Genomic DNA, 27616 nt, shown 5'->3' on the forward strand with positions numbered 1-27616 from the left:
GAATGTGCATCCAAGGAGTAAGCAACTTAGGGGAATTAAGGGCAAAGAACAGAAAGAGAGAATTCTAGACTGTGTGAGCTTTGTGGTTAAAGGGTACTCTATACCCTGGACCTTTTGTTTTTGTAAGGTTTATTTTTATTTTATGGGTATTAACGTCTATGTCTGAGTGTATATATGAATACAACCTATATTAAGTGCCTGTGGGGACCAGAAGAGGGGTTCAGATTTTCTGGGGTAGGAGTTATGGTTGTGGGTCACTAGGTAGGCAGTGGGAATTGAACCGAGATCCTCTGAAACAGCGTGTAACCATTGAGCTTTCTCTCCAGGCCCACCCTGGCCTTTATTTTTTTAAAATGTGAATCTGAATTAATGAAATAGACTAGAAAGGCTGGCTATTATATGGGCAAAGTCATTTTCTTTGATCGTAGATCATGTTCCTATTGAGATGGGGTCATCACAAAACACAGTCAGAATGAGGATGATGCAGCAACCAAAAATATCCTTTCTTGGCTTCCTGGTAGTTGACTTGAGGCTGGAGTGAACAGCTGATTCTGTGGCTGAAGGTTCTCAGCTACTGCCCAGTACAGCTGCAATTTCATTTCCTGTCTCAGTGAACTTCTTTTTCCTCTTCTTGCCTATGCTATGGGGAAGTTGACACAAAGAAACCCCTCCCCCATCCCTCCAATCTCTAAAACAATAAAGGCTATAGTAACAGACCCAGTTCTTCAACTCGACCTTAGCCATGCTCTGGAATTTTCTTCAACACCAACCAGAAAGCAAAACCAAACATTTTTCCACCCACCTGTGGCCAAAAAAAGTGCTGATGGGAAATATGCCAGACACTGACAGTATTGGAGACTTAACTGTCCGGCGGTGAGGAAGAACAATCATGAATTTAAAAATAAAACATGTCCTGTTTTTTTTTTTTTTTTCTGAAGCATAGAGTCGGAAATGGCTACAACTATGTCTTGGGCTGAAAGCGGGAAATGAAGCCTCACCCTCTTCATGTGGGTTTCTAACTCCCCGAGTTTGAGAGTCTGTTGATTTTGGAGGCTTCTGAAATACTGGCAGGACTGGGTATCTCCAATAACAATCTGAAGGTGGCTCAAATGATACCTGCTAACCTCAGAGGTAGTCACGTAAGATGTCATCAAAGAACAAGCTGTTCAAAATAGTTTGTAGTGGTAGGGGAATATTTAGCTTCATTACTTGATGCATGAAGTCAGTATGAATAAAAATGCCCTTTAAGTAATTTAGAACCTGAATGCATGCCAACTCAGTGTTACCCTGGACTCCTGCTCTATGGTGATGCCTCCCACTGCTTGGCAACATTTGAATCAGTCTGGTTGGTGGCCACTGTTCCTACAGGAACTAATGGAATTGGTGGAACCAGTTCCAGCTCGGCACATTTGTGCCTAGTGCCGGTACCAAAGATTAGATTTTCATATATGAAGGAGGAGGTGAAATTAGCCAAAACAAACCAAAATAAAATGTAACCGCATCCCCTAATCCCCAGGCCAGTGTGGTCCTGTCCACTCTCAAAAGGGATTAGCGGTTAAATTAGCGTGGAAGAGCGCAGAGGGAAGAAGATAGAGGGCCAAGACCAAGGCACTGTTAGACTGCTCTCCTGTGTGCTTTTGACTATAAAGATCAGCCATGTGCTGAGAGTTATTTTCTTCTGGAATTGCTTTAAAGATAACGCTAACACTTCTGCTCTCCTGAACACTGTGTTTGGTCCAATTACAGATATTGATAGTTCATCTTATAATATCAGTATTTCCAAAACAATTGACTTAACTATTGTAGCTTGTTTCTGCATTTACAACACCTACTTTTCAAAGTGTTAATGTGTTTAGAGAACTTTTGGATAGTTGTAACATTCAAGACTTTAAAGGGATGTGTTAGAAAGCCTTTTCTCCCAGACACTGAACCTCCCTCATTGCTTGAAAACCGTGGTGATCTTATGTTTGTTGGGTTTGTTTCATAACAGGCAACACGTGAAAGCACTGGAAGTATTTGTACTTATTCCTTAAAATTACAAGTGGAGGGCTGGGGGGATGGCTCAGTGGGTAACGCACTTGCTCTGTAAACATGGTAACAGGTGTGCTGATCCTCAGAACCCATGCACAGCTGGATGGGGTGGAAGCATCTGTAATCCCAGCATACTGACAACAAGGTAGAGGCAGAGACCAGAGATTCCCTGGTAGCTTGCAGGGCAGCTAGCCCGACATAGTCAGCAGTAACTACAAGCTCTCCTGCCTGAAAACAAGGCAGAAGGCGAGGACCAACATACTCACTCACATCCATAACCACACGTGGATGTGAACACAGATTTTAAAAGGTACAAGTTGAGGGGGCTATAGAGATGCTTCACTGGGTAAAACTGCTTGAGTGTGGAGACCTAAGACCAGTTGCCCCGAACACACGTACATAAAAAGCTGGGTCTGGAGACCTAGCTCTGGAGAGTGTGGAGGATCCTGGAGATTTGCTGGCCTGCCAGCCTAGTTAATGGGTGAACTCTATCTTGATTCGGGAAAGAGCCAAAGAGGAGGAGGGCTAAGAGATGGCTCAGCAGTTAAGAGCACTGGCTGTTCTTGCAGAGGACCTGGATTTGATTTTTTTTTTAGCACCCACATGGCAGCTCACAATTGTAGGTCACTCCATTTCCAGGTGGTCCCCTTCTGGCTCCCATGGGCACCAGACATGCATATGGTACATAGACATACATACATGTGGATAAAACCATCGGAACACATAAAATAAGAAATGAAAACTAAATTTTTTTGACAAAAAGTAAAGTGCAGCATGAAAGAGAGAAACATATGACAATGGCCCCTAGCCTCTCCACTTTAGTATGTGAGTGTTCACACGGACACAGTACATAGGACAGGGCCCCTAGCCTCTCCACCCGCGTATGTGAGTGTTCACACTGACACAGTACATAGGACAGGGCCCCTAGCCTCTCCACCCTGGGATGTGAGTGTTCACACTGACACAGTACATAGGACAGGGCCCCTAGCCTCTCCACCCTGGGATGTGAGTGTTCACACTGACACAGTACACAGGACAGGGCCCCTAGCCTCTCCACCCTGGTATGTGAGTGTTCACACTGACACAGTACATAGGGCAGGGCCCCTAGCCTCTCCACCCTCGTATGTGAGTGTTCACACGGACACAGTACATAGGGCAGGGCCCCTAGCCTCTGGTATGTGAGTGTTCACACTGACACAGTACATAGGGCAGGGCCCCTAGCCTCTGGTATGTGAGTGTGTTCACACATACACAGTAGATAGGACAGGGACCCTAGCCTCTCCACCCTGGGATGTGAGTGCTCACACTGACAAGGACAGACATGCCCACCACAGCAGGAACAGCAATACAAGTGGTAGTCTTGCCATCAGCCACTCTCCTTGCTTGGGTTATCCTAACGGAGCAGTTACACTCAGAGCAGCACACGTGACCTGCCCCTTAACGTGCTCTATCCTGTGCTGACAGCTCTCTTCCTTCTCAACACAGGGTACCTGTTTGTCAGCTCCACGGCTTGTCTTCTTCATGGTAGTCTGGAGCCCTGAAAACATCGCTTATAGTATTTTACTTTGCATACAATTTATCTTTTGTGCATATGTAACATGGCATTTAGAATGGTGGCCGGCACACAGTGGGGTCGCCATAAAGTTGAGGGAATGATAGTATAAATGGATTGAAGGATGATGATGGGGTGACAGAAACCTTTAAAAAGTAATAGAAAAATTGAAGTCTTTGAGACCCATTTAAATAAAAAACACACTGGTGAAACTAAAGCCCCGCTTCACTCCATGAAGCAGGATGCTCCAGTAACTGCCTCTTCTGACTGCCAAGCGTTCTCTGCTAAAATCGTTCAGAAAAGGCCAAATGCCTCTGGCTACTTTATCTCCTGCTAGTCCCAGGGTTCTGCTTCTTTTTCTTCAGACTTTTTTTCATCTATAACCTTTTCATTTAATTACTTCTTTCTCAACTTCATATCTCCCATGTCTGCAAAAGCATTTGCGCAAATATAATAGAGTTCTTGGGCTTTTGTTCCTGAAAGCGTTTCTGTAGTGAGATATTGTTTCCCAAGTCCCCGGCGTCAGCAGTTGTAAATGGACTGAGGAAGGATGTCCAACATAATTCATTATGTGGAAGGGGTGAACACGTCCCCTTAACACCGTGGAACGCTACAGCAGCCATGGAGAGGGTTCTAAGCCTACAAAACCCCCATCTCTCTTTTGTACCATGGCTGCAGGAAGAGGGGATGGATATTCACTCTTAATGGATGGAAGTAAAACACACTTAACACAAAAAAGGTGACAAAAAGTGGCTCACTTTTCCAGCCTTCTTCTGATATCTGCTTTAAGTGGGCTGGTGGCTATTCAGGTACATTCTTTAAAAAAAAATCCGTGTTTCATGCTTTCTTATATTTTGTAAGCTGTGATTACAATGCATTTTATACATGAGAAAGGCCATGAGGGAAGAGATCTTCAAAGGCAAGGTAGGTTATAATTTCTATGGCTTGGTGCAAGTGAGTTAAAGCCCCAAATGGGAACCATTTCAGCTCCAGCTGCCTTTGCAACACAATGACTCATCCCCAAGGGGAACACTCATAGACAAGTGAAGTTTTTACTGGCATTTCTGATTTCAAGAATTTGAATTGAAAGTCAGAAAATTAAATGGAGTAGCTTGCCACATCTCACCAGAGTTTTCTTTCTAGAAATAAAAAAAAGTTGTGTGACTGTTAATAGGAAGTGACTTTCTATAAGCTGTTGTGTACACTTCAAAGACTAAAGTCTCATCTGCCCACAGCAAAGTAAGCAAAGGGAAGGAAACCCAAGAAGGATAGTTAGTTAACTCAAGTTTTCAGATTTCAAAAAGACTCTTCCTAAAACCCACAAGGAAGCGTAGATTGCTTTATGGTGCAATACTAGGTATCAAACTTTGGACCTTGCACATATTAGGCAATTGCTCAATCAATGAGCTATGCCTCTAGTCCCTTTTTTAATTTTTAGTTTTGAGATAGGGTCTTTATAAGTTGTCCAGTCTAGCCTTGAACTTGTGTTCTCCTGGCTCAGCCTCCCAAGTAGCTGGAATTATATGCCTCTGTCATTACAGCCAACATGAGGGGATATTTAGCAATAATAATCTCAATTCCACTACTTAAAATAGTCCCTTTTCAGAACAGTTTACAAATGTCATTATTAGTTTTTAAGGAACTGCCCTCTGAAACAGGCAGAGTTAGAGGTTTCAATTTTCAAATCAAGAAAGCAAGACACTGTGCTTGGTCTACATAACAGTTTTAGAGAGAAAAAATATTGAGCAAAATTGATTTTCCAAGAATTCCTTCTGCACTGCCATCTGAAGACTAGACATTTCATAAAGAGCTTGGGCAAATCTGACAGTTTCTATCAATGGAGAATTTCCTGCATACCAAGGACTGATCTAGACGCCATGGGAAGTGCCAAAGAGGAGCAAGCAAGATTCTTATAGAAAGACACAAGAGTCTTCTAATCAGCAGGTCTCAAAATGACTGTATATCTATAAAGAACTGAATAATATAATTAAATACAGCAAAGAAATACAGTGGTAGACTATGATTTTGCAGACAAAACTACTAATTGATGACAATATGCTTTCTATGAGGAAGACAGAAAATACTACTTTGTCTGAATCCACAGAACTATGCTATTATACCTTAGCCTCTAGCTATAAAATCTTGCATATGGATCAAAAGTTGACATCAGTATTTGGGCATCATGCAGTCTCCCTTCCTGAATCATATAACTGTAAATATTAACTGTTCCATACAGTTCAAATGCTATTTTCCTTTTGTCTTATATCAAGGGGTTCGTATTCTTTATTGTTTTAGAACTATGTAAACCTGAAAACCTTAGTTTAGAAGAATTGACTATAAACTATTATATGAACTACACATTAGATAAAATGTACAGAATTGGTATAAGCGTAGTTGTTAACCATATTTTTGAGACAGTTTAAGCTGGGTGATACTTGTCTAGTTCGCTAGTAAGTGGGCACACCTGGAGGCTGTGGCGGCTCGGGGAACATGTGTTGTTATGTTATTTTTATATGCTGCGCTGGCCCACGGATTCCACTGCTGGCTGGGCATGCCTTATTCCAGAGATGAGTGCCAGGAAGTCATGAGTTGGGTCTATAAATTTTCTAAGTCAAATCCTTAAAATACTTCAGCTGTCTCTCCAGCCGCAAAGACTGCTTCAGCTCTCTTCCCATTGTGTAAAAAGAGAGTCACAAGTTAGACTCTCTTTATTCTCCAGCCTGCAAACAATAGCAGTTTACAATACATATTTTAAAAAGAATAACGTATCCAGTGTGATAAAACACACCTATAATTTCCCACAGTTTCAGTATTAAGGAAGATGAAGCAGGAGACTTGTGAGTTCTAGTCCAGCCTGAGCTACATAGAGGGGCTTTGCCTTACAAAGGGGGGATTTATTACTACAATATGTCAAAAATATGCTTTATACTTTCTAATTCATGGGCCATATTTTATTAAAAAGTTTATGTAGTTTTGCTATATGATTCGTTTTTGTGATAACAGGTAGAGATATATCCTTTAAAATGATTTATTTTACTCCTATTGTCTGGTACCTGAGAGTATGATTTTATTTGTAAAGATCTATAGATACAATCAATTAAAGACATAGAGATGAAGTCATTCTGAACTCAGGTGACTCTAAATATAATTACTGGTATATCTTGCAAGATGAGGAAGTGGGATATTTGAAATACAGAGATACAGGAAAGAACATAAAAATAGTATCAGAGTAGTTTTTGTGGCTTGAATTATGATGCCACGGGTGGCTGGTAGTCACCAGAAGTCAGGGGAATAGCATGAACAGCTTTCTCTTTCTGGGTGTCACAGGCAGACAGCCCTGCTGGTACACTGGCCATGTGGATGCCAGACAAGGAAGTGCTCTACTGTTGAGTGGACATGTTGGCCCTTGGATTTTTGAGACAGGTTTTCAAGTTGGCCTGGAACTCTAGTTAGCCTAATCAGGTATTGAACTTGCATCCCCTCGCTTTGTCCTCTCAAATCCTGGAGTTAAAGGCATCTGCTTGCCTTCTGGTAATACCATGACTTTGAACTTCTGGCCTCCCAAGCCATGAAAGAGTAAATTTGTTATTTTAGGTCTAGTAGTTGTAGGACATGAACACACTTGATGGATGTATTCAAGGACATCACGAAGTCTCCCTCCTGTTACCAGCCATCACTTGCCTTATGGCTGTCTCCTATCATATCTACAATCAAATGTCTACTTTACCTGGCATAAAGGCCGTTTCTGTGATCCCTTAGAGGAAAAATGATCCATGCCAACACCATTCAGTCAACTAACTAAAGAAAAAGAAACTTGTCTTTCTGTAGATCTTGATTTTAAGCATTTCATGTACACTTTATACCCTTATTATTCAATTTGCTTTGTTCTAGTGATATTACTATTTTTGATGAATAGTGATCAGTTTAGTATTTTATTGATACTGAAATCTTTCTTGTTAGAGTCTATGGAGGTTTTAGTGAAAGCATCACAGGGATCAAACACACCGGGCAGCATGGTCATCGCTACTTAAGACTGCCATTTTTCTATCCTAGGATGGTCATAGCTACTTAAGACTGCCATCTGTCCATCCTAGGATGGTCATAGCTACTTAAGACTGCCATCTGTCCATCCTAGGTTTTCTGGGCTACAGAGAGAAAACCATTTTGATGGGGACACATGAAGATACTAATCTACACCTTTCTTCAAGGCCCTTCTAGAAGCCAAGCTTGCAGGAGAGTCAGTTTCTCTGATGGTGTTTCTCTGAGTGCATTAGCAATTCTTGATATCCACAGACTTTAGTCTTCACTCTGTCAGCAAAAGCCACAGTTCTTTCTCTGCTCCTTGACAACTCCTAGCACTTCTAAAGGCGGAAGTTCATGTTCATTTAGCTATTCATCACAATCTGTGGACACTAGGGATACGTGTAGTTTTTCTTTTCTTTTTTTTTCTTTTTTAAATTTAATTTTATTTTTGGTTTTTTGAGACAGAGTTTCTCTGTGTTTAACAGCCTTAGCTGTCCTGAAGCTTACTCTGTAGACCAGGTTTCATGGGGAGCCTCCTTCAGCCAATGACTGTTAAGAGGCTGGACCAGATTGGGGCATGATTTTTTGGGTACCCTAAAAAACCGCTGGCTTGCCCAGCTTTCTCTCTCTTGTTCCTACATTCTACACCTTGAGGTTGGACTTCCCGTTCCTGTTCCATGAGTTTTCCCCTTATAATAAAAAATAATCTTGGAATCTTTTGGAGTTATCTTGGGATTATTTGACTTGCGTCCCCCACCTCCTTTTATGTGATCAGCTACACAGGTTGGCCTTGAACTCACAGAGATACACCTGCTTCTGCCTCCCGAGTGCTGGGATTAAAGGTGTGCGCCACCACTGCCAGACTTTATCTGCAGTTTTTATAAGAGGGACAGGCAAAAGTTCTCAACTTGGCATTATGTTTTCAGATGGGGAGAATCTTTATTAAGCTTTGACTGCAACTGAGAATTTCCTTTAGCTTTGAGCTAGGTTCTAAGTTACAGACCACAGAGAACTTACTGCACTAATAGATATATGTGTGTATGTACAGATGTGTATATAACAATATCTCTCTATATATATATGTATGTTTTTGAGACAGTGTCTCACATTTGAACACTGTGTTCCTGGCTGGACTCAAACCAACTCGGTAGCCAAAGCTGACCTTGAACGTGGGCTGTCTTCTTGAGCTAGCGCCCTCAGTGTTGGGATTATCGCGTGTATTGCCGTGTCTGGCTCCAGCTATTTCAGCTGTTTGTCAACTGCAGTTCGGCTTCGGTCGTTTTTGTAAGACTATTTTTTTTTTTTTTTTGTAAATAGAATTCTGAGGAGTGCGCCAGACGGCCGAAGAAGCACATGGCACTGAAAATGCTGACTCTGGTGCTGACTTTCAGAACGACAACCAAAGCCTCTAACAGAATCAGCTGCTCCTTAGAAACTGCACTATTGATTCTCTTTCCGCTCAAGGGCATAGAGAAGCTACAGTAACACTCCAACTTTCCTAGAAGGTCCAGGGTCTCGTGTTCTTTAACTATTTTACATTTTGTGTAACAACTCTTTTTTTTTTTTTGCTGTCATAGTGGACTGGTTTGTTCTGCTTTTTATTTTTATTTTGCAAAAGTCTACATAGGTTATAACTGTTCCTTATCAGCATCTTTCCAGTTTGAGTTTTTCCTTAACTCTACCTTCTTCACATAGCGCCTGATCTTATTTGATTTTTGTTGTTGTTTCTTCAGCTAAAAATGGGAAGCATTTTAATGTAAATGGAGACTGGCCTTTCCTTTTCCCGGCTCCCAGACTTGAATATCACACAGAAACTATAGTAATTACAACACTGTTTGACCAATGGCTCAGGCATACTCCTAGCTAGCTCTTACATCTTAAATTAACCCATGTCTATTAATCTATGAGGCTGTGGCTTACTGGTATTGTTTTGACATCTTTCTCCTTCGGTGGCTACATGGCATCTCCTTGACTCCGCCTAGGCTCTCTATGTATCTTTGCTTGGACTTCCCACTTGGCTTTACTCTGCTAAGCTATTGACCAAAACAGCTTTACTCATCAACATAAGAGCAGCGCATATACAGAAGGACATCCCACATCATTTTAACTCCTGGGCATTAGTGTTGTGAGGCACGGTGTATTTTTGTAGAACAACACCGACAGCAGAGGAAGGTCAGAAGAAGGTCATGAAGTAAGGGTGGCCCAGGATTTCTTTTATGAAAATGAAGCTTTCTGTATTTATATTACTCTAGCTTTCACAATAGCCAATTATTCTGCTGATGGTATGGCTTTTTGGGTGCACAGGGTTTGGCCAAATGAACCAGTATGTCAGTTATGATCTTCTTCTATGATGCTCATAGTAAGCAAAGCTCATTGTTACTTTTGGCTCTGTTTAGGGCTGATGGCTGTAGAATGCTATTTCTTTTCAAACTAGTTCTAAAAATCCATCTCAAACATTATGTATATAGTTCTACATGTGTGCTTGTGTTGCAGAATCAATTACTCACTCATAGTGTTTGCTAAGTGCTGACCGTGCCTCTGGCCTGTGGACTGTGCTCTTATGGATGACACCATCATCTCTGCAGGCAGACCTGCATGCTCTTAGGGGTGACATCATCATCTCTGCAGGCAGACCTGCATGCTCTTAGGGGTGACACCATCATCTCTGCAGGCAGACCTGCAATTCCCAGGGAGATAGGCAATGTTGATGCTCTCTTCCTTCATGTCATGCTTCTCCCCTTTGCTTCATGTGCGCTTTTACCTCCTTCCAGGTTTTGTCTTTTCTCCCTAATCTCCTGAATCAGGTCTTAATTATTTTTTATTAATTATTTTTTTAATAAAGAAAGAAAGAAAAAGAAGAGAAAAAGGATTTTCATTTTTCCTTAAAGGATTTTTCCTTATTTTGTCTCATTTGGTCCTAATTACATATTCCCCTTGTCTCTCATGAGCACACTGAAAATGCTCAGTTACTTCGTAAGTGTTTATGAACATATATAAAATGGAATGAAATCAGAAAAGGGGGGGGGGAAACAAAATGGAATACATTTCCCCAAAACACTTGCTTCTCCAGGGAGTCGAGCAGGACTGCAGAGGAGCTGGCCGCTCCCGATTTTCTCGTCCCTCTGTTCCAACTTTGTCGTTGCAGACTTTTTCTGACATAACTTCTTAGCATGGAACGTGGTCACTTCCACTAAGTTCAATGGTGGCAGCAGTGGCAGCAGCCACCCCAACCCTTCTAAAAACACAGACGTCGCCTTCCTCTGCCTTCTGTACTTTCTGGAAGTGTTTTTTTGGTCCTCAAGATTTTTGACCACTTGTCATGTTTTCTGCACATCACCCTGAGAAAGGTTTAAGAAGTTAGTCATCTCCTCTTCGGGGATGTCGGTAGCTCTTTGGCTGTGGTTCTAGAAGCACTGTCTCATATGTTGTATTAATGTGCTCGTTTCTGGACCTGGACAGATTCATCCGAACAGATTCTTTCTGCTGAGCACAGAAAGCAGGGCACTGCACAGAATCTGCCTGTCTCGGCCCTTAAGGAATGGATCCTTACATTTAGCTTCCCTGTGAATAAAATGAAACCCATTGGTAGATGTGGCATGTATAGAGAAAACCAATGTACCACAGCCCGAATAAAGCCTGGCTTTTGACTAGGTGTTTGTTTTGTTTTGTTTTCAGTTGAATCGTGGACCTGGAATTTGCTGGCCTGGTGGCCAGGGTCAACTTACTTAATATTTGTCTACAAAATGGGGCATTTGTAGGTATTAATGAGATAATATTTTCAAGGTGTTTAGAGCAATGCCTAACTTCAAATCTCAGAAAATGCTAGAAATTCTTGTTACAAAGAATTTACAAGGTCTGGCTTTCAAATTTTGGTGAGAATCTGAGTGAAGATTGGGCGTTGAGAGAGTAATAATTCTTGGAAGCCACTTGAGGAAGCCCTGTAGGCTGTCATAATGATAAGGATTTCACATATGTGAGTCACCCTGAAAGGTTCCCTCGCTAGGGCCCACCAGGCTTCAGGAAAAGTCCAGAGAGGAAAAGCCTGTGGCTTGGCTCACATAGGGAGCGCAGCCAGAGCCTTCCACCCTTCCCAGCCATGGCCGTTCCTTATATAGGGAAATGAAAGCCAAGCAATATATTGGATGAACTAGACTTCCTAATTTGCAGAGAGATTGTGGGTTCCAAGGCTCGCATGTCCTCATTTGCCAAGAAGCTTTACGTTTTCAAGGTGTGTTCTTAGGGTCTTCACTTTCCTTTCCATTTTTATTTTAATTGTGAAATCTCTTTTGTTAGGGCTTTTGAAAACACATCTCATGGTTGTTTATTTGGTTTTTGGTAGTTATATGAATTATATGTCCAGAGCTGTTCCCATTGTTCTCTCTCTCTCTCTCTCTCTCTCTCTCTCTCTCTCTCTCTTTCTTTCTTTTTATTTGGTTTTTCGAGACAGGGTTTCTCTGTGGTTTTGGAGCCTGTCCTGGAACTAGCTCTTGTAGACCAGGCTGGTCTCAAACTCACAGAGATCCGCCTGCCTCTGCCTCCCAAGCGCTGGGATTAAAGGCGTGCGCCACCACCACCTAGCTGTCTCTTTCTTTCTGAGGCTTGGTTTCTCTGTGTATCTCTGGCTGACCTGGAACACACTCTGTAGACCAAGCTGGCCTCAAGCCCAGATGTCCACTTGCCTCTGATTTCAGTGTTGTGAGATTAAAGGCGTGCATCACTTTGTGTGGCAATCATTGAGTTCTTGACATTTTTGTATATCTGACTGTCCCTCTCCAGCCCTTGTTGTATAGGAGTTATATACTCCAGAACCACAGAATTACTGGAAACGTCTATTTTCTATATTTGTCTAGAAGCTTGTTTTGATTCTAGACTGCGTTAGTGTCACGAGGTATGTTTGTCAGATTGGTCCTCTGCGGGAAGCGGGGGCAGGTGTTAGGAAAGTTAGCCTTTGATTTTAGATGTATTGAGCTTCTCAGGCAGCCAGCTCTTTGGTAAATCAAGACGGGTAAGGAGGAGAGAAAAGTATTATGTTCGACTGGGACAGATTTCAAGACTAGAATTCAGCCAACGATGTTAAATGCACTATTCAAGCCCTGTAGAGAAATCCTAAAGTTGGGTTGTCATAAATAAATCTTACATGAAGTAACGCGGCTTTTACGAAGTAGAATGTGTAGCCTGAGTCCTAAGATGAGAACAGCCCGGAAATAGATGCACTGGGGTAACTGGAAACTTCAACAACCCTGGCTATGAGACAGCTGGAGAGAGATTCTCGTGACACATTAACCACAAGGCAAAGCCCGAGCGGCTGCTCAGGACTTCAGCATCAAAGGCCAGAGAGCTCACTTAGGTGCGGTGTTCCTTGTTAACCACGTGTGCTGGATGGGCGCCTCCCAAGGTCAAGGAGAAGCATGTGGTAAACGAACTGCTGCATTAGTCTTCCCCAAGGCCTTGCTTAAAAGCTGTGCCCAATTTAAAGGAGGCGGTCATTCAAGTCACATTTCCCTGTGGCTTGTGGGTTTTCCCTTGATCAAAGTGCAACCAAGCAGAAATTGTTGGGCAGGTCTTCCATTTTCCAATTGTTTTTTTTTTCCTGGAAAAGCAACATTAATGTAATCTTTACAGATACTTTTATGACTTTTGACTTTGGCTGCAAGTCAATAGGTTTCAGCCACAAAAATTCCAGAATTAGTCAAACTAGTAAGTCTGTTTACAGATGATGTTTGCTAGCGAGACTTTCACAGTTGGTCAAGAGGAGAAGATGCTGCGTGGAAACTTTTGATTAAGTAAGAGAGTAGGAGGGACAGTATTTGCATTCCTGCTGGTTGCCTCACAGTTGCACACAGTCGGAGGTGGTAATGGGTGAGATAGTGGAATCTTTAAATAATTAAGTCGTTCCTTTAACAAACTATAAAATGGGAAACGTACTTGTACTTATTTATTTATTTTTGGCTCAAATGAAGCATAAGAAAGGAAGAAGAAATTCAAAATAACTTAAAAATGTTTGAAACGATTTTCTTGGCTTTATTTTACCTGTGTTAGAATTTTGCCAGCCCGTATGTCACTGTACCGCATGCATGCCTGGTGCCTGCAGAGGCCAGAAGAGGGTTCCAGATCTCCTGGAACTGGGGTTAGAGGCAGATGGGATCCACAACACGGGTGCATAAAACTTGTGGTCTGTGAGATTAGTACGGACTTTTAACTTCTCAGCCAAGCCCCCAGACTCCCCAAAATAATCTTTATTTGGCACCTCATTTTTTTAAATCACAGTAAATTACACAGATATTTTATTTTTTCCTTTTTTTTTTCTTTTTTCTTAAGACAGGGTTTCTCTGTGTAACCGCTATGGCTGTCCCAGAACTCACTCTGTAGATCAGGCTGGCCTCGAACTCATCATTTGAAATATCTTCTTCATCTACATTTATGCTATTGAGTAGCCTCACCCTCTATTCTCAAAGTTCTCTTCTAATGCTATCTTGTAAAGTCTCTGACCTACAAAGTACGGACCTCCAAGAGTAGAGTTAGCTTAAGAAACCTAAGAAATGCGCGTTGGGACTAAACTTATGATTTCCCGAGGTACAACTGGCACAAGTTCAAAAAGCTGAGAAGGCAAATGAACCCCACTTCTAGTGATTTTTTGTGGCATAGGTACTGCTTATTATAGAAAAAAAATATACCTAATGTAGCCTGCATCTGATGCCCTTACAACATGTTCCAAGCTTCTTTGTCAAGCGCTAACTTAGAAGCTGCATGAAAGGCTGATTTAACCACACACTGGGTAAAAGCGCAGGGGTTGGGATTTATATTATAGGGTTTGCAGGAGGCTTGTCGCAGGTTTCCGGAGTTAATGTCCCTTACTTGTGCTGGCCTCATGCCTTCCTTGTCCATAACAGGCAGGAGAGTGCTGGGTCCCAGGATGCTGCTCAGACATCCCAGGCAAGAGTACTCATTCCCAAGTCCTGGCTGTTAGAGGACAATGAGCAGCCAGCACAAGATAGAGGGCAGGGTACCCTAGTGAGCCTGCAAATCTGCAGGTAGGTCTGGAATCCTCTCTGTCTCCTTTCATACTGAGAGGAGTTTGTCTACAGGGCAGGGCTGGCCGAAGAGGCCGAAGAGGAGCTGGAAATGAGAGACATGCATTTCCCCTCTGCGATGGTCCAATTATAAGACTTGGCTCTACGCTACGTTTTCAAGAAGGTCAAGAGAGGTAAGTTAACATTCATGGCAATGTTTTAATATGAATGAATTACCAGAGAGTGGAAAATACCACATGAGACTATTTTAAGCTACACATATGTGTATTTGTTTTATTTACCTGTAGGTGTGGATGTGGGTGTGGTAAACCCAGGTCTGTGTTCATGAAGGAATTTACTTCTTACCATGAGTCAATAAGAAAGAGTTGAACTCGGCTGAGTTCAACACCACTTGTTTCCAATTTTACAGTCAACATCCCCAAGATATTAACTAACATCTGTATATGAATAACAAATATTTATATTTGTTCAGAATTTTGTCCCTAAAATAATTCTTATTAGGTCAAGCTAGTTAGTAGTCTATGCATCAGTAAGCAGGGATGACAGTTTCCTACCCCAAACTGCTAGTACTGACCACACTGTGTAATGTTGCCCTAAGGGTACCGATCTTTGCTACAGTTCTTCGGTTCTCAAAGATTCCCACCTTCATTTTATGGTAGGAAAAGTGGGACCCCAAAGCTGAAGTGAGTTGTTCCAAGCTTGACTATGTCCAATCAGGGTTTCACCCCACACATCTGGCTTCAGAGTTCATAAGCCAGACAGCTAGGCTAGCTCAGGCCCACCATGATGCACAGAAAGCAAGTTTGAAGACAAAAACATCTACACTTGTAATGTCTAACTGATCAGTTGTTGATACCGGGTTCAGAATGTTCACAGCAATGGTACTAGGACTCTCTGCAGTGCTTCTGGAAGCATTTGCCTAGTTCATGGTCAAATGGTGTGACAGGAAGATCACCGAGACTGTGCTCAAAGCCAGGCTCTGGGTCCCACTTGTGTGAAGAACAGTATCCACGAGCACAAGGGAGTATCCAGCAAATAAGGTGACTTTTAGTTTAAATTCTCAGGTGTTTGACATGGGAAAGGAAGAAAGAGAAAGAGAAAGAAAAGAAGGAAAGAAGGAAGAAAGGAATTAAGAGAGAGAAAGGAAGGAAAGAAGGAAGGAAAGAAGGAAAAAAGGAAGGAAGGAAAAAAGGAAGGAAGGAAAAAAAGGAAGGAAGGAAGGAAGAAAAGAAGAAAAAGACAAGAAAGAAAGGATGATAACACCAAGGCAAGGAGAGTTGGAGCTCGAAGGGAAGTAATTGGCATTATTTACCTCAGGTCTCAGAATGAGTCTGAGCAGTACATTTGTGTGGGTCCTTAGTTTCTACTATAACCACCCTTCAGGTTTACTATTTCTGGTTGTTCTAGATTTCTAATTGTTCATGTCTGCTACAATTGCTGAGCTCTTGCCGTCCTGGAGAAGCCTTCCAATGACTTGGAGCTTGTGTAAAAATAGCCCAAGGGTTGGGTTGGTTAATTCTGAAGCTTAGTTTAATACAGAATCTCCCTATCAGATGACATTCCAATCACTGAGTGTGGCAGCTGGTGGCAACCGCCAACTAGTCATAAATCTTGCCCCGTTCATGCACAATTGCAAATCCCTAACTGAAACTTCCAGCCTTGTCAGTCATGTGACTTGTATTGTTCTTGGGCAATTAACAAACACGGCCAAGCAAAATCTTGGAAAGTGTTGCTGATTAAGTTTTTGCTTGTTTTTCTTTTGGTTCCTGGGATTCTAAGCCAGTGGGTGTAAATCTATGGGTCTCAACCCCTTTCGTGGTCACCTATTAGATATCCTGAATATGAGATATTTACATTAAGATTCATAACAGTAGCAAAATGACAATTATGAAGTAGCAATGGAATAATTTTATGGTTGGGAGTCACTGCAGCATAGGGAACGGTATTAAAGCGTGGCAGCCTTAGGAAGGCTGAGAACCACTGTTTGAAGTCATTCTGTTGCAAGATGAGAGATAACTTCAAGATGAGTATTCCTATTTAAAACACCCTAGAGCAATTGTTGTGTTTGGCGTGATGAGCAATTAGACCTTCGAGAGTTCCCAAATGAACGCAGAGATCACAGGAGCAGGCCCAGACAAGGAGCGCCTGGATGGTTCCTAGACGCCTGGGAGACTGGACGAGTTTGTTTTTAAGTCAGTGGGTGTAGCGGTGGTTTGTGAGGCAACAAAACCTAAAACATTAGCCGAATGTTTGTCTTTGGTTGCCTTCCCTTCCTTGGGCCCTTTCCTAGTCTATTATTGGAGTTTCCTGAACTTCTCAATTAATATTTATTTAAACTCTTGCCCCGCGCACTGATTGTAGGTAGTTGAGAGGTATTTACTGAGTAAAACCAAATGGTGTCCACTGGTCTAGGCCGCCACACTCGGCTTTGATAATCTCACAGGTTAGAATGTTCTCCTAGACTGACAAACTCCCAATTTTCTTAAATCAGAGCCCCAAGCACAGGCTATGCTTTCTCCACCAAGACAGTGAAGATTCCTTACCAACTTTTAGGTCTTGGGAATTTATCCCCGGGTTGAATTGAAGTGCACCCGGTCACATTCCACTCTGCAACAAATCAGGTAGAATTGGGAACTAAGCCCTGAAAGGCCTTTCTCCTTTAATCAACTTATGCTTGGTGGGGTTTGAATGGAAAGGAGTTCGTAAGCTTAGCAGTGGCTTTATGAGTCAAAGACTCAATTTCCTTTAGATTTTTCCTAGGTAGCAAAAATAGACAGCGTAGGCTGTATTATAACTGGATTCCCAGAGGTCCATAAATTTATCACGTAAAACTGAAAAAAAAAAGAGTAGTTTTTGGTGTGATAATGAGATGAGAGAAATGAATTGGGAAACAGGCAAAGTTGTGATAAGGAGAAATAAAAGCTGTTACATTTTTGGTTATATATATTACTAAATTTTCAGCCTTTCAAAAATCAGTATTTGATGCAAATCATGTTTTAAATGTGAAATGTTTTTCCAAGTGTTTCTTTTTGTGAGCCCCTTGTGATATTGTTATATAAGTATAGTTGCATCAGTCTTAAAATACTGATTAAGGAATATCAGAAATTAGTACAATTAGTGCCTTAAAACTCTAAAACCTGCCTGTGTCTGCCGCCTCAGGGTGCATCATCACTACCATCTTTCCGGTCTTCCTGTACGTTCTCCCCGCATCCTTCTGTAGAGAACAGTTACTCCATGTATTCTGTTAGGACGGTTACTACTGTTTTGGTTCCCATCTTTCCCATCTTCCTGTACATTCTCCCTTCATCCTTCTGTAGAGAATGGTTACTCCATGTATGCTGTTAGGACGGTTACTATTGCTTTGTTTCCCATCTGCAGCTCTTGGCCACTGTTTCGCTGGAAGAGTAGCTGTTATTTATTAGCTCCTCAGGGTGGCAAGACGGGACCATATCTTTAAGAAGTCTCATACAAACTATTCTCTCATGGCATAAATAGACGCCTTTCTCTCCAGTCGTCTCCACACAAGGGCCATACTCTTTAGCATATAATTTTCAAACACACAACATTTTTATCAAATGCTAATATGCACTTATTATGGATGATTTTGGAGAACAGGTATAAATGTACTCAAACAAAAATGGTATATAATTCAAATACTTAAGGGCAACCTAATAACATTCATTATATTTCCCTCTGGACTTCCTTTGAGTAAAAAATCCATATTTATTTGAAATAAATTGGCATTGTGATACACTAAAAGTAGAACCCATTTTCAATTGAAGGCTATACTATAATTACTTTTCCAGCCTCCCAAATATTTTCACAGCACATTAATGGCTTCATTTTACCCCTCCGCACACTTGTTCCCAGCTTGTTTTACTCAGCCCCTATTGTGAGACATTTATGTCATTTTCAAATTTTCATGATTATAATTACACACAAAGCCAACATTCTTCTAGCAAAATCTGTTTGCACATCTATGATTAGTATCTTTGCAGAAATCCCAGAAGTAGAATTGCTAGGTTAAAGAAGCATGCTTTAAAGGTTTTTGATATGTTTTTTTTCTGTCAAAAGATTATAACAATTTTTATTCTCTAAGAATACATCTTTAATTTTTTTTTATTGCTTGGTGAAGCAATTTTATATTCAGTCAACAACTTGTATGATCCTCAAACTAGTTAGAATACATATCTGTCTATCTACCTAGGTATTCACTCATTGTTCGAAAGGCACGTGAGAACCCAGCAGGTTTGGTAGGAGCATCAGGAGAGTCCTGCTCTTTGTGGCCTGGGTGCCTCTATTGTACCCTAGCTGTATTTGTTTGAGATCATAGTATTACTCAATCTACCATTGCTGTGCAAATCAGAATGGTGGTTGGACTACTGCTTTTGGTACATTCTGTTGCAAACAAGTGGGTTGTGAAGGTTAGAAAACTCACAGAAAAACTTACTGTATGAAAACTGCTGTCTTAGGGATTTTTGTTATGAAGAGACACTATGACCATGGCAATGCTTACAAAAAAAAAAAACATTTAATTGAGGTGGCGGCTTACAGTTTCAGAGGTTTGGTCCATTATCTTCATAACATGGTGCTGGTTACATCTTGATCAGAAGGCAGCAGGAAATCGATTGATGTGGTATCCTTAGCATATGAAATATCAAAACTCACCCCCACCCCCACAGAGACACACTTCCTCCAAGACCACACCTTGTAATAGTGCATTCCTTTTGGGGAGCCATTTTCTTTTAAACCTCCACATTCTATTCCCTGGCCCCCAAAGACTTAGCTATATCATAATGCAAAATGCATGTAGTCCGACTTCAAAAGCCCTCACAGTCTATCACAGTCTCAGCAACCTTTAAATGTTCAAGGTCTCTTTGGAGATTCATGCAATCTCTTAACTGTAATCCACTATAAAATCAAAATCAAAAAACAGACCTCATACTCCCAACATCTAATGGCACAGGATATACATCACTGTCCAAAATGTAGGGAAGGGAGCACAGTGGGGAAACACTGAACCAAAGCAGGACTGCAAACCAGCTGCGCAGACTGCAAACTTTACATCTCCATGTTGGATGCCCAAACGCGCTTCAGATCTCCGGCTAGAGCCTCTGTTCAGATTTAACTGCAATACATTCTTTCTTTGGACTGATTCCACTTCCTGTTAGCAGCTCTCCTTGACAGGGATCCCATGACTCTGGCACCTCTAACATCTTGGGTTCTCCAAAGTAACCCAGGCTTCAAAGTCATAGCACCACACCTAACCTCTCTACTAGGCCTCCATGCAGGGAAATCCCTGACACATTCCTGGCCTCAGGAGTTTTATTTCACAACTCCTTTCTTTTATCCCAACCCTAAAGCCAGAACCATGTGACCCAAGCTGCCAAGTTCTACCATTTACTGGGGCTAGAACATCCTCCCCCCCCCCCATTCAGTTACATCTTCTCCAGTTTTCTGTCTTTCACTGCCTAAGCTTGGCTGTCCTGAAACTCACTCTGTAGACCAGGCTGGCCTTAAACTCAGAGATCTATTAGCCTCTGCCTTCCCAGTGCTGGGATTAAAGGTGTGCTCCACCACACCCTGCTTTAAGCTTTTCTTCAGTTCCTTTTCACAAGTTGGAAATTTAGCTGGGTGAGATCTTGCCCTGAGGTCACCACTCCCTTTATTCCATTTCTTAATCTGTTTATTCCTGGAACAGAGGATTTAGCTCCATTCCACCTTTTCTCCTCAAATATTTTTCCTTGTTCAACTTGCTCCTTTTATTATATATCTTCATTAGAGTTACCACCAGTATCCACATGACAGAGTGTATATCCTGTGCCATTAGATGTTGGGAGTATGAGGTCTGTTTTTTGATTTTGATTTTATAGTGGATTACAGTTAAGAGATTGCATGAATCTCCAAAGAGACCTTGAACATTTAAAGGTTGCTGAGACTATGATAGACTGTGAGGGCTTTTGAAGCTCAAAACTAAGCTGTTTTGAGATTTCTTCTGCCAACAAATTTAATCCAAAACTCTTCACTTTAGCCTCAGGTAGACTCTTTGGACAGGAGTAAAAAGCAGTCACTTCCTCCACAAAACTATCGCAAGAATAACTTCTAGGCAACATACTAAAATTCTTTTCCTGTGAAACCTCTTGAGTGAGCCTCCCCTCCACCCATAGTTCAAATAGCTCTTAGCGCCTATGTCTTCCATGCTCCTACTAGTATGGCCCATTGAGCAGTGCTTAAAGCATTCCATTGCTTTTATAACCCCCAGTACCAGAGCCCAACTTCTTTCAGACAAACACACGGTCTGGCCTATCACAGCAATACACCAGTCCTAGGTACCAGCTTCTGTCTAGTATGGGTTTTAAAGTTGTGAAGAGACACCATGGCCATGGCAACTCTTACTAAGAAAGCATTTAACTGTGTGGTAGTTTGCTGTTTCAGAGGTTCTGTCCATTATCATCACGGTGGGGTGCATGGTGGCATATAGGCAGACATGGCACTGGCTACATCTTGACCAGCAAGCAGAAGGACGTCTACTGATACACTGGGTGGTATCCTGTGCACCTGATACCTCAAAACTGGCCCCCATAATGACATATTTTACTCAAACAAGACTGTACCTCCCAGTAGTACCACCCCCATTTCCTTTCAAACACCACACTTGCCTTTCCCCTTGGTCCTAAGGGAAACTAATTTGCAGGTGGGGCAAGATTGTGGAATGAGACAAATCTAAACCCTACCTCCATCCCATACTGTAGCAATAAAGGAATGCACGTGGCTAAGGTGTATAGAATATCTGGAAAACTGAGACTGCACTTAGACAGACCCTGAACTGTTTAGGGGGCTGACTTTCTGCTGATTCTCTCTCCAAGACAAAGGCCTGGGGAACTTCTTCCTCTCGAGGAAGCTGTTCTGTCACGCCCAGATCAACCCTGGTGGGTAGGCAAGGGAGCTCCTCTGTCTAGAAGCAATCTAATTCCCTTTTCCTTGTTTGTATTATTGGATCCCTGTGATGATCCAAATCAGCAAGTTCTGAGGGAAAAAGGGAACACATCTCATCCTCCAAACATAGAATTTGTATCTCTGCCAGAGAAACTCTTGGTTCCTCTTCTTCCATGTGTGCTTTGTTTTGTGTGTGCATGCTTACATGTGTGTTCATGCATGTGTGTGTGTGTGTGTACCATTCTGATTTCAATGAAACTTAGATGAATGATAAGCCTTAGCCTCCCCTGCTTTGTTGTTCTTCAAATTGATTGAGAAACCCAAACTGTTTCTGTAACCTTACATGAACTAATCACACACCATAAAACCATTTAACAACAGAAAGAGATACATAGAAAAAACTGCACTGTTAGTGTAGACAGTTTCAAAAGAGATGGGTCAGCTTTACTTTTTTGCCTCCGTCCCAAGTCTACTTCGTCCTCTTCAGCACCCACACTTGGGATGGCCCTTATTTCTCTTCATTGCTGCCCTGATCTAGCTGCGGCCATCCACACCACTCCGCTCGGTGTCTCACAGATGCTCCTCCCCTTCATAGAGGCTGAGATGCTCCAGTACCCAGTCTATAGCAAGTCCCGGTGAGAACGAGCCGGAGCGGGAGAACTGCTTCCTCTGTGCATTCAAACTCTGCTGGGACTCTTCCCCCAGGGCTCTGTCTCTGCCACTGTGTAACCAGAGATCGGAGGGTCAGAGCCATAGGCATCACATTCCATATTTTTACACTGCTTTTGCAGATGGAAATGTCTTTGTCTCTAGTTTCAGCCAATTGCCCATTTATCTAATTTATAAAAGTCAGGACTTACAGGACTTACTACATATCATTTCCTTCTAAGTACAGTGAAGTCTACAAGAAACAAAGGCACACAAAGTTCCTGACCATAATCGGAACTGCAGTCCTGTAGGCTTATAGACAATTGACAAGGACGAAGCAGATTGACTGTGTAAGTACCATGAACAGTTAACCGGAATTTTCTAGGTCAGCGTTCAGGGAGGCCTTTTCTGAGCAGATGAACTGAGAGAAAAGTGCCTGTACCCTAAAGTTATCTATCTGTAGGCCATGTAGATGTTCTGATAGAGACCGGCAAGTGCTAGGATCCAGAAGTAGCTGTGTGTCTGAGAGGAAGGAGAGAGCAGTGTATCTTCATGGAGTTGAGGAAGAGGCAAATTGATAGAGATGAGGAAAGAGGTAGCCAAGGGCAGCTAAGTTAGGCAGCGTTGGGCCCAGCCAATGACAAGGCTTGGAATTGTAATTGGAAGTTCTGATTGGCTTTTAGAACAGGTAATATTTATATATTTGAGGATATTTGTGTGTGTGTGTGTGTGTGTGTGTGTGTATTTAACAACAATTAAAGAAATAGAGCACATGAATTTGAGAGCAAGCAAGACCTAGGCAAGGTACATGGAAATGACTGAAAGGAAGAAAGGGCAGGGGGAGAGTGATAGAGTTTTATTTTAATTTCAAACACAAAAGGATGCTGAAATAAAAAGAGGAAGAAGTCCCGGATGGTGGTGGTACACTCCTTTAATTCAAAATTTGAGAGGAAAAGGCAGGTGGATCTTTTGAGTTTGAGGACAGCCTGGTCTACAGGAGAAGTCTGGTCTACAGGAAAGCCAGAGCTGTTACACAGACAAACCCCTATCTAAAAAAACAAAAACAACAAAAAACAAAACAAAACAAAAGTACACACACAGAGAGACACAGCTCCCATCCCCTAAATAAACAAGCGGCGACCCTGCCTCTGATGAGTCGTTGAGGATATGAGCTTTTCCTACTTCCATGAGCTCATGATCCTATTCTATGGAATCTAGACAGGTGTTTTTATTTTTTTCTTTTTCTTTTTTCCTCTTCAAGTTTTCTTTTGCTTTTATCAACATCTCCATATGGGAAAGAGTTTATATAGACATTCATTCTGCCAAAGCCAGAATTAACATCTCTGGAGCTTAACAGGAAACCTTAGAGAAGGCTCAGGGTAGTTTTTAGCTCCTCTGGTTCCTTCTTTTCATATCAAGAATCCAATTCTGATTGCTCCATCAAACTTCCTTGGGAAATGAATAGCATGGTGCTGTCTTAAAAAAAGGGGGAGGGCTTTAAGGAAGATACAGCTGGGCCTCAGAAAGCAGAGCTATTGGAAGAGTCAGCAGAGACCGTGGTGGTTCCTTCTCTGCGCTTTCACGTAACTGAGATCAAGAGTCCTTAATTCAAATATATGATTATTGCGTGAGGTCTGTGACCGGCTCTGTTCAATCCAGGTTCCTCAAGGGAGCAGCGACAGCAGAAGCACACCTGAGATCTCTGTGTGTCAAGTGCACTGGTACCAATGACAAGGCTGCAAAGGCATCCTTTTGTGAATGCTCAGAGGGGACACTGGCTGCACCAGTGTTCACATCCCCCAGAGCCCCGAAGCAGGGGCTCCTGGGTAGGAGCCCGCGCCTGTTCTTTCAGCTGGAGAGCTGATATCCCAGGCGTTTTGCTTGCAGAGGCCTTCACAGGCAGAGTTGGTTTTTATCTCATTTGGCAACCTCTCACACAAAATAGCAGAGAATATTTAGAGCGTTTAATTTTGCTTCCGGCCCTGTTCTTCACGATCCTGAGGCTGTCCTGCAATGATCTAAAATTACAGGTTCTGTTTCGCATTCTTAAAAGATTTCCTGATAACTTGGCAGGCAGATACAACTTTATTGTGAATAAGATTCCCTTGTGTTCACATGTGTGGCTGTGCCAGGAGCATGAATTTTGGAGTTAGGAGACCTTATTCCGGAGAATAAGCTTCTGGGAGAGCTGGAGTTGGAGGGAGTGGGAACGATGCGGGGATTGGCACCTGCAGGGGCTAAGGGAACCTTGGCCAGACAGGGGAGAGCTGAACCTCCTTACAATTTTAACAAGGGTTTCAGTCGCAAGGACTTTGCCTTTGAAGGGCTGGTAGGGAAAGGATCCGGTTCGTCTAATCCATTTGTTTCAAAAACTTCAATTCCACTGTGCTCTCCGTTCTAGCCCATTGTGTGTTTGGGCAAATCTCCCAATTCCTGTGAGTCACCATGCTCTCATTTCCAAAAACAGTGAGCCAATCGGGACCAACAAACTTCATTAAAAAAGTGATTCTGAATAAGCAGGGTCGTGAGCTCCAGGCATCCACTTGTGCCGCATTGCTTAGTTCTCCGTGTAGTCCCTAGAAACCCGGCTTTTGGTCGGCTTTCTCGGCGCGAAGACAAGCCGTGGAGAGGTAGAGGTGAATAGCTTGGACTGGACAGCGAAGACACACAGAGAACTCAGGCTTGTGCTTTCTCACCTCCGCTCTCTACTTTCAACTTTAAACAGCGGAAATGACTGATAATACGGGATAGCAGCGAGAAGATTAGTAATTTATATGATAATCATAAGACTGAATTGAAAAATTGCAGATCGTAAGTTACTAAAAATAGATTGTGTCCTACAGGTCCTTGAAGACCCCGAAACCCAGGAAATTCTAGAGGAAAAAGTAGGTTGTACATTTGAAGGTAGATGGACAGAGAGAGGGTAAAGGAATAGATTTGAAGATAGAGGGTTACTTTAATAGAGCCCTAGTCACCAGGAAGTAAAATAAGACCAACAATTGATAAGTGGGACATTATGAAATCAAAGATTTCTGTATTTCAAAGAGAAGTGTGGAGTGAAGAGACAGTCTTCAGCATGGAAAAACATCTTCGCCAGAGGATTAGTGTCTAGAATATACTAAGAGTTTTAAAAAAAGCATAAAAACCAAACAGCTCTATTATAAACAAACTGTTGAACTGAGCAGAGTTCTCAAAAGAGGAAATGTAAATGGCTCATAATTGTTTTCAAAAGTGTTCAACATTCTCAGCCCTCAGGGAGCGGCAAATCAAAACTTCTTTGATAGATTATTTTTACCCTAGTCAGAATTAAGAAACCAAATGACAACAAATGTCACTGTGGACCTGGGGAAACTGATCCCACTGCTGTGGACCAGTGTGGAAGTCCCCAGGAAGCTAAAACTAGAACTGGATAGCACCCGCTATGCCACTCCTGGGCATGGGCATCGTAGACTCTCTCCTAGCACAAGGACACATGGACATCCAGGCTTATTGCTGCTCTAGTCACGGTAGCCAAGAAGTGGAACCTGCCTAGGTGTCGTCCAACTGATCAGGGGATTAAGAAAAATGCCATCCGTGCATGCCACAGCATTTCCTTCAGCTGCGAAGAAAAATGGAATCGTGAGCGTTTCAGGAAAATAGATGGAACTGGAAAATATTATATGGTGTTAAGTAATCCAGGCTCAGAAAGACAAACATCAAGTGTTCTCTCTCACCTGTGGATCGGAGCTATCAGTTCTGAGAGGAGGGTGTTTAATGCCGAGAGCCTGCAGGGGCCAAGAGGATGGAAAGAGGACAGTAGGAGGGAGTAGAAAAAGTCCTTAAGAGAGAGGCAGCCTCCACATTGGAGCACTGGACTGAGCCCCCAAGGTCCAGTTGCAGAGCAGAAGATGAGCAAGGAAGTCAGGACCGCGAGGGGTGCGTCCACCCACTGAGACTGAGTGACTGATCTAATGGGAGCTCATCAAAGCCAGCTGGACTGGTAATGAACGAGCATGGGATCAAACTGGACCCTCTGAATGTGGCTGACAATTGGGGCAGACTGAGAAGCCAATGATAATGGCACTGGGATTTGTCTCTACTGCATGTACTGGCTTTTGGAATCCTAGTCTATTTGGATGCATCCTAAGCCTGGATGGAGAGGGGGAGGGCCTTGGACTTCCCACAGGGTAGAGTTCCCTGCCCTCTCTTAGGACTGGAGTGGGAGGGAGGAGGGTGAGTGGGAGAATTGGAGGGAAATGGGAGGAGGGGAGGAAGTGGAAATTTTGAATGGTATTATTTATAAAGCAACACAAATTTAAAAAAAAAACAGAGAGGGAGGGGGCCTCAGAACACAAGTGATGTGGACGTGCAGAAGGGGAACCCTTGGAGTGGGAGCAGTTTACTGAGGAGGGGTGTGGGAGAGGAAGGCCTAATGGCCAGAACAGAGCGAGGGCAAACCAGCACCAAGGATGCCGGCAAAGGCCATTCAGACACGTAACTATTGTATAAGCTTATTGAAAAACGTGACTAAAGCAAAGAGTTTGAGTAGAAGGACTCTGCACGGATGGCAAGTGCTCATTCTAGCAGCCGTACGTTATTTTATAAGAATCCCAGTACCATATATAGGGAAGTTCCCATCCTGTCAGAGAGGCCCCAGAGGCCCCCAACACAGCGCAGGCTATTTCCATAGCTGCTGCTCTCATTTCCCACGGTACCTTGATCTTCAGACCCTATTGTGGAAGCTATCACACTCTTATGGAAAGTCATGGTCGTCATAGCTGGAAGCTTCAGCCCTCCTGGTTAGTTTTCATAGTGTAGAACGTTCTGTGCAGGTTCCTGGGGTGGGAAAGTCATTAGTCATCTTATCCAGGTGCAGATACCGTGAAACACAATAATGACCTGCCAGCAAGATGTTCCCACGGGTGTGATAGTGGTACAAGTGTTATATCACTGCTAACTGCTTTTGGACTGGATTTGAGGCCCTACAGGAGGGAACTCATGCCTTGTGCAGTAAACTTGGTGAGGAGCCAGTAGGCTGCAGAGGCCATGGGCCCTGGGGAGGAACCTACTGTTGTTTGCGAAGTGGACATTTAAACTGTCTCCTAAACACTCATATCCATAGGTTAGTGCCTCTCTCAGTACCCTGCAGAGAAGCTTTTGATGGCGGTGAGTGGCAGGTAATGCAGAGACCCATATCTAACTGTTTCCAGTGCAGAGAAGAAGCAACTGCTGAGGGGTCAGTGCAAATAGGACAGCTGTGTAACAAACAGCTCTAAGGCGCAGAGAGCCTTAGAGAAGAGGAGCAAAAAAAACAAAAAAAATTAAGAGTTGTATGATTGGGAGTTGCTCTTCTAAAGACTTCTTCTGTCCATGAGAGGGCCATTGTTTTATGAACTCTCAGCAGCTGTGGCTACCT

This window comes from Microtus pennsylvanicus, chromosome 22 (assembly GCF_037038515.1).
Source record: "Microtus pennsylvanicus isolate mMicPen1 chromosome 22, mMicPen1.hap1, whole genome shotgun sequence".
Lineage (NCBI taxonomy): Eukaryota > Metazoa > Chordata > Mammalia > Rodentia > Cricetidae > Microtus > Microtus pennsylvanicus.